The 8209-nt window shown below is 38.6% G+C and overlaps 1 pseudogene; it reads right to left on the bottom strand.

Moving 5' to 3' along the window:
- Nucleotides 1-1857: 1857 nt before the first annotated feature.
- LOC115187857 (low choriolytic enzyme-like) lies at nt 1858-5893 on the bottom strand (annotated as a pseudogene).
- Nucleotides 5894-8209: the final 2316 nt, after the last annotated feature.

An 8209-nucleotide genomic window follows, 5' to 3' on the forward strand; every position in this document is an offset into this window, starting at 1 on the left:
TGCTATTTCAGTTTTCATTTTTTTATAAATTAGCTCAAATTACTAAAAACCTGTTTTTGCGATGTCATTATGGGGTATTTTGTGTATATTGATGAGAAAAAAACGATGTAATCAATTTTAGAATAAGGCTGTAACATAACAAAATGTGGAAAAAGTCAAGGGGTCTGAATACTTTCCAGAGGCACTGTTTATGATCGCCTGCTTTCTTCGCTCAGACTCTTAATTAGTAGCTAGTGTATTAGCAAAAATTGTGATAATTAGCTAACCCCTTTAATCTGTGGTAACTAGCTATTAGTGTTAGCAAGTAATGTTAAACACTAGCTAGCTATTATTATTATTAGCTAGCAGTGGATAACATAACTAGCTAAGCATAAATTGAATAAATCATGATAATGATGATAGTACAGTTATGTGTAGCAAGAGTGTCTGCTAAATTGCTAAATTCCCATGAGGTCTCAAACTCCAGGATGGGAAAATGCTTGACAAGAAAGACACAGAAGAGGACCATCTATGTTAATGTTGTATTTTAAATAGTTCATCTGTTTCCAATTTATATTCTGACTTGTAATGTTAAAAAGGGGAGTAAAACAAACCCCCTGTTTATCTGAATTAGCTAGGCTACTCACTATACCAATGATAGGCTAAAATTGTTTTCCCAAAGTGTCATTCTATTAAATTACATTTTGTTCTTACTATGTATTGCTTGTTTGAGGAGATTAAATGCTGTTATAAATATTTGCAACTCATTCACAAGTTGGCAGAAGGTTTCCACTGCCTTTTAAAGTATGTTTTTAGAAGGTATAAATATTAGTCCACCTAACTCTTTAATAAATTGTCAGTAGGTTTATACTTTCTTTAAATATATATTTTCAGCAGTTATAAATGTTGGTAACTCATTTGTTCCTGGTCAGTGGATTGCCACTTTAAAACAAGGTATACTTTTAGCAGTTATAAATGTTGATGAATCAGTTATAAATATTCATAGGTATGTCACTTTAAAATAAGATATACCTTATTAGGTACATGTGAGTAAGTCATTTCTAGATGATTTTAGAGTTCACTCAGAGCTTAGATATACTGTACTTATAGGCAGTATTGGGTAATCATCGCGACACACATGAGAGAAGATTCAACACTTTGTTAAACATATTCAGTCAGTGCGTGGTGGGTGTGATAACAATAATATTCAACGTTGTGAGAGGATACCTCCTCCACTGTTTCACCAATCAAAGGTATTACCTGTGTTTATATCATCTGGTAAGAGGTAATATATTAGGAATGATTGAATAATGTACATTTGACCAGGGCATCAAAAGTGGGTCAAGACACATCATTAAAACCATCCTCCTCTGTTCATGGAACAGAACACCAATGCATCACACCAAAAAGTGAGAAATAAAGTTGCATGACAATATATAAAGGTTCATCTTAATTAATGGTTTATAATGCAAAAAAATGCATTTACAAATGCTGAAATAATCATTAATAACCTAATTATACGCCCTTTATAAACCTTTTACAAATGGAACCATGTTGTAAAGTATTACTGGACACTCACTCTACAACGATTTTAAGCTCATGTCGTTGTTTCAGACTTCCAAAATGCAAAGTAACAGAGTGTTAAATTTGCTGTATAATACACGATATTCTGTGCGTGTGGGAGTTGGGACATGTGTTATTACTGTAGTCTTAGGTGAGATAGCCTTGTTAACTCCCCTAAAAATATACAGAAGGTTTTTGTTTTACCCACTAATCCACTTGCACACCTGTGCACGTTATAGGATAATCACCATCAATGTACCCTTTGCAATCAGAAAATAAACATAAACCATAACAAACGTAGAACGGGCTATCAAATACACGTTGCTACACATGTTTATTGTGATAATGTTTCAGTAGACTACAGTACTTTGCTTTGCCATACCAATGTTCTATCTATGATAAGCCATAACAGATCTGATATACGGATACAGATCTGCATCTCAATTCATTCTATCAGCATAAATTATCATTTGTTTCTTATATTCATGTTCAAAGTTGAAAAGCAAGCTATAACTGCAGTTACAATCCTCAGCAGACGCTCTACCGTCGCACTTTTCAAATCAGTCCACCTGCTTTCCTAATAAAAGAGAAGGGAAAAATAAAATATTTTTAGAATTGACATGCTGTATTTCTGCCTTTTGAGTTGATGGTGCTCAAGGCTTTAAAAATAATCTGTACACCAATTTATAACAGTATAAATACAGAATATCACTCAATTCAATTCAAATACTAGATTCCCAAATATCTCAAATTGATTGAGCAACGGTATCGTGAAGCATACAGGCAGGTATAATAATCACAACAGTTATGATAAACAGATCTCCTTAGAAAATCACTTACAGCATTTATAGAGACGATTGATCCGCAGAATGTCCATAGGGCTCATCTGAGTTGCCTGGCCAATAACTGCATTATTGTCAGGGATTGGAAGAATGGTGGGCTGATTGTTCTTGGAGAAGGCAAACCTGGAACCAGACAACATTGGGCAGAAAGCTCGCACACCATCAATTGCAATTAAAGGATGACATGAGTAGACTATGAAAGGTCAAATTATTTTAGCCATACAACATTATAGCTGTTATTGCAGTAAAGAAAACCTTTCCATTATGTCCTCAACTTACCTTGAGTATTGCATGACAGAATTATAGTCATATGGAGTCCCCAAGTTTATCGTGTCGACCTTGTCGAAATTGGATTCCATTCCTATGATGGAAAATGCATGATAAATCATTTTCTTACACAGTATAATAACTTTCATGAATAAGTCACGCTTATAAAGAAATGCTTTACAGATTATTATGAATGTTATAAATGCTTATTAATTGAAAAGCTTATAAATCCATGTCAGTGTTTCTACATGTTTACAAATAATGAAATACTAATGTATTATTATAATCAGATAGTAGTACACTAAAGTTTACATTCAAGTTATTAAAGTTTTTACTAATATGTCTTACTCAAAATGGGCAGGAATAATATTTACATATCTTGTAAACAATAGTATTTATTATTTACCTACAAAGTTATTTAAAAATATATATTATAAATTCAGCATCTGTGGATGTAGAAAGCACTAACCAGGCAAAATGTTCTGAGTCAGGATTTGAACATGGCTGTCACGGTCAATGCGCGAATGCTCGTGGTTGAAGCCCAAGGCGTGCAGCAGTTCATGCTGCACCACAGACAGATGGACACATCCGTTCCTATTCAGAGACACCACCTGGCCATTTTTCTGGCGTCCAACATACGAGTAACAGCTACAAACAAGAGTGTATACGGAAGAAATAAAGGTCATTTCTAAAAGTAATAAAGTGTTGTTTTTTGTAGCAATAACAGTAAAGTAAATTGTCATGTAAACACTAAGTAAATAAGAGTGGCAGAAGACAAGTATAACAGGTCTCGTAATGTGCAGCGGTCATACCCTGACAGAGACTGGATGTCCACAAAGTCCCTCTGATTGGTTCGGGGAAAGAATCGGACGCAGGTTGATGCTGCAAGGTTTGCAGCCCACCTTCAATAACGGACCTCTCCCGGGGCGCTGCTCAATGGAGCAACAAGAAAGTCAGAAACTCAATACACACACGCACACACAGACTCATATAGTATAGTAAAACCAAACCATTAAGCTCAGAAGAAAATAATTTCAGAGAAGAAAATATTTACAGTATTGATTAGAGATCACATAGGGCACGTAAACGTTCCCATTAGAGGACTTCGGCCATTTGCAGGTGTGAGCTGTGCAGGGGTCAGCGTTCATGAACCCAGTATTTACTGCAATATCCCCAAACATGACTAGTGGCTCGTCAAGTCTTTTCCCTAGAAAACAACACCAAGTGAAGGTTATTATCTGTGTTTCATTCTCGGTGTCATTAAATGCAGGGTAGGAATATACAGGCTGCCTTACCAAGATTTCTGTTGGCCTTCTCAATGAGCGTTGAAGCAGAAAAATCCTCCTCTTCAATGCTATTGGTGCGGGTGCTGTCTGCGGAATGGGATAAAAAAAATTGCTTAAATGCAACTGTGTCCCTAATATTACAATAAGATAATATGTTGTACCAGTCAAACGTTTAGACACAGCCACTCATTCAAGTGTTTTTATTTTTCTCTTTTCTACATTGTAAAATAATAGTGATGACATCAAAACTATTAAATAACACATATGGGATCATGTAGTAACCAAAAGATTGTTCAACATATTTTATACTTGAGATTCTTCGAAGTAGCCACACTTTGTCTTGACAGCTTTGCACACGCTTGGCATTCTCTCAACCAGCTTCACCTGGAATGCTTTTGCAACAGTCTTGAAGGAGTTCCCACAAACGCTAAGCACTTGTTGGTTTTCCTACACTCTCATCCCAACCATCTCAAATGGGTTGAGGTCGGGGGATTGTGGAGGCCAGGTCATCTGATGCAGCACTCCATCACTTTCCTTCTTAGTCAAATAGCCCTTACACAGCCTGGAGGTGTGTTGGGTCATTGTCCTGTTGAAAAACAAATGAGTCCCACTAAGCGCAAACCAGATGGGATGGCGTATTGCTGCAGAATGCTGTGGTAGCCATGCTGGTTAAGTGTGCCTTGAATTCTAAATAAATAACTGACAGTGTCACCAGTAAAGCACCCCCACACCATCACACCTCCTACTCCATGCTTCACGGTGGGAACCACACATGCAGACATCATCCGTTCACCTTCTCTGCATCTCACAAAGACACAGCGGTTCGAACCAAAATTCTCAAATTTGGACTCAGACCAAAGGACAGATTTCCACCGGTCTATTGTCCATTGCTCATCTTTTTGGTCCAAGCAAGGCTCTTCTTATTGGGGTCTCTTAGTAGTTGTTTCTTTGCTGCAATTCAACCATGAAGGCCTGTTTCATGCAGTCTCCTCTGTTACTTGACCTCTGAAGCATTTATTTGGGCTGCAATTTCTCAGGCTGGTAACTCTAATTAACTGCAGCATAGGTAACTCTGAGTTTTCCTTTCCTGTGGGGGTCTTCACGAGAGCCCGTTTCATCATAGCGCTTGATGGTGTTTGCGACTGCACTTGAAGAAACTTCGTCATTTCTCTTTTCTTGTTTGAGCTGTTCTTGCCATTAATTGGAATTGGTCTTTTACCAAATAGGGCTATCTTCTGTATACCACCCCTACCTTGTCACAACACAACTGATTGGCTCTAACGCATTAAGAAAGAAATTCCACAAATGTATTTAACAAGGCACACCAGTTTTTCAAAATGCATTCCATGTGACGACCTCATGAAGCTGGTTGAGAGAATGCCAAGAGTATGCAAAGCTGTCATCAAGACAAAGGTTGGCTACTTTGAAGATTCTCAAATATATTTTGATTTGTTTAACACTTTTTGGTTACTACATGATTCCATGTGTTATTTCATAGTTTTGATGTCTTCACTATTATTCTACAATGTAGAAAATTGTGCAAATGAAGAAAAAGCCTTGAAAGAGTAGGTGTGTCCAAACTTTTGACTGGTACTGTACGTCATATACATTCTAACAATGAATGATTAATAAAACCAGGTTTAATTTATGGAACATGATATTTAGATACATAATACAATGTCAGCAACTAAATGTTTATAAAGACAGGATGAACACACCAATTTCCATGTCCTCTTCACTCCTTTCAAGTGAAGCTTTCTGTATGCCAACAGCAGAAGGAAATATGCAACAAAATAGGTTAAAATGTTTAAAACGCAAATAATTCATCATGCACAGGGTTTTCCCAATAGTCTCAGATAGACACTTACCCCTGTAGATCGGCCCTGAACTGAGCAGAGAACGGCAATGAAAATGGTCAGCACAAAGACGGGTGCCATGGTGAATGACTGCAGGATGCCCAGGATCAGTCTGTTGTGAACATGATAGACGTGCAGTTTTTATACTGTAGGCAGACAGATGCGGTCGTTCCTCAGAATATTGGTACATTTCAAAAAAGCATCAGATGTCAACCAAAGTCTTGCTTCAAAAATTTCTCAAACATGGGGGAGTGTGGTTTTGTGATGTACAGTGAGTGTGATAATATTGCATACGCCTACATGTCATTGGTAATTAATAAGTGAAATACTATACAACTGTACAATAACGTACAGATGCCACTGAACTCAAATATTGAAAACTAAAGTGCATGTGTAAAGGAATAAGTGCACTCAGGTCACACAGTAATGAGATGTGTCATTTTATTTTCACTTGTAAGAGGACAGAATAGTAACCTACCCGATTTCTCAGGTGGACATTCCATATGCCCCATGTCTGATATTTGGACAGAAGAACCAGAGTTCCTGAGGATGCTGATGGGGATGTAGTTTTGATGCAGTGAAGTTGGCCATTGTACGTGATTAAATATGTTGATCCTGTTTTACTGGCAGCTATATATGTTTTCATTATATAGTCACTTAAGGACTTGGTCATTAACATATACAAACTCTATTGCAGTCTAGTTTGCAGGTTACGTAGGTATCTGTCACGTCCTGACCAGTAAAGGGGCTGTTTGTTATTGTAGTTCGGTCAGGGCGTGGCAGGGGTGTGTTTGTTTTGGGTTGTCGGTATTGTTCTGTTTTTTTTTCTACGTTGTGTATTTATTTGTGTTGGCCTGGTATGGCTCTCAATCAGGAACAGCTGTACATCGTTGTTGCTAAATTGGAGTCATACTTAGGTAGCCCTTTTTCACCTGTCTTTTGAGGGAAGTTGTTTTTGCACTGCTAGGGTTAGCCTGCAATACTGTTTAGCTGTCGTTCGTTTTCTTGTTTTGTGTAAATGTTCTAATAAAAGTATTATGAGCATTCACGTACCCGCTGCATTTTGGTCCAATTCATACGACACCCGTGACCGTATCAGTGAACGTTAAGCAGACATGACAGATGGCCTGTGGCAGGTTGAGACTTAAGCAAACTCCCAAAAGGTGGTTTATGTTATGAAATCAATGTTGAAATACCTTTTTGCTTTGTTCCTGTATTGTTTTCATGGAAACTGTTGCATAATGTTAGGAGGTTATGTTTTACGCTTGATAAGGCATGTTATCTGACCATGGGAGTTTGTTAACACAGACTGAAAAAGATAGCACATTATGTTGTCATCATATCAAACCTCTACCATGTGAGAGACAAACATTTTTTTTTTACAAAATGTAAGTGAATGTCTTCAGTTATTTGCACAATGTTGGTGTCTTTGCACACTCACATGAAGAAACTCCAGACAAAACACAGACAGTAACTGTCCCGAGATGCTCTTGATCTTGTACAAAGGTACATCAAAGACCAAATAAAATATAGAAGATGCATTAAAGATCACATGAAATCTAAATTAAAACCGTTTGTCAAGGCGAGACCCAGATGCAGATGGTTGGAGTCTTACAATGTTTATTAATCCAAAAAGGGGTAGGCAAGAGAATGGTTGTGTACAGTCCAATAGATACCGAAGGGCAGGCAGGATGGTCAGGCAGTGGTCAAAACCAGAAAGACTAGCAAAAGAAAATAGAAACGGAGTACGGGGGGAAACACGCTGGTTGACTTGACTCCCTGCCTGTGCCATTAAACCCCTACAACTCATCCAGAACGCCGCAGCCCATCTGGTGTTCAACCTTCCCAAGTTCTCTCACGTCACCCCGCTCCTCCGCACACTCCACTGGCTTCCAGTTGAAGCTCGCATCTGCTACAAGACCATGGTGCTTGCCTACGGAGCTGTGAGGGGAACGGCACCTCCGTATCTTCAGGCTCTGATCAGGCCCTACACCCAAACAAGGGCACTGCGTTCATCCACCTCTGGCCTGCTGGCCCCCCTACCTCTGCGGAAGCACAGTTCCCGCTCAGCCCAGTCAAAACTGTTCGCTGCTCTGGCACCCCAATGGTGGAACAAGCTCCCTCACGACGCCAGGACAGCGTAGTCAATCACCACCTTCCGTAGACACCTGAAACCCCACCTCTTTAAGGAATACCTGGGATAGGATATAGTAATCCTTCTAACCTCCCCACCCCCCCAAAAAAATATATAGATGTACTATTGTAAAGTGGTTGTTCCACTGGATATCATAAGGTGAATGCACCAATTTGTAAGTCGCTCTGGATAAGAGTGTCTGCTAAATTACGTAAATGTAATTATTGACTAAACATACAAGACGAACTGGCACAGAGAGAAAGGAAACGGGGATAAATACAC

Source organism: Salmo trutta, unplaced genomic scaffold (assembly GCF_901001165.1).
Source record: "Salmo trutta unplaced genomic scaffold, fSalTru1.1, whole genome shotgun sequence".
Lineage (NCBI taxonomy): Eukaryota > Metazoa > Chordata > Actinopteri > Salmoniformes > Salmonidae > Salmo > Salmo trutta.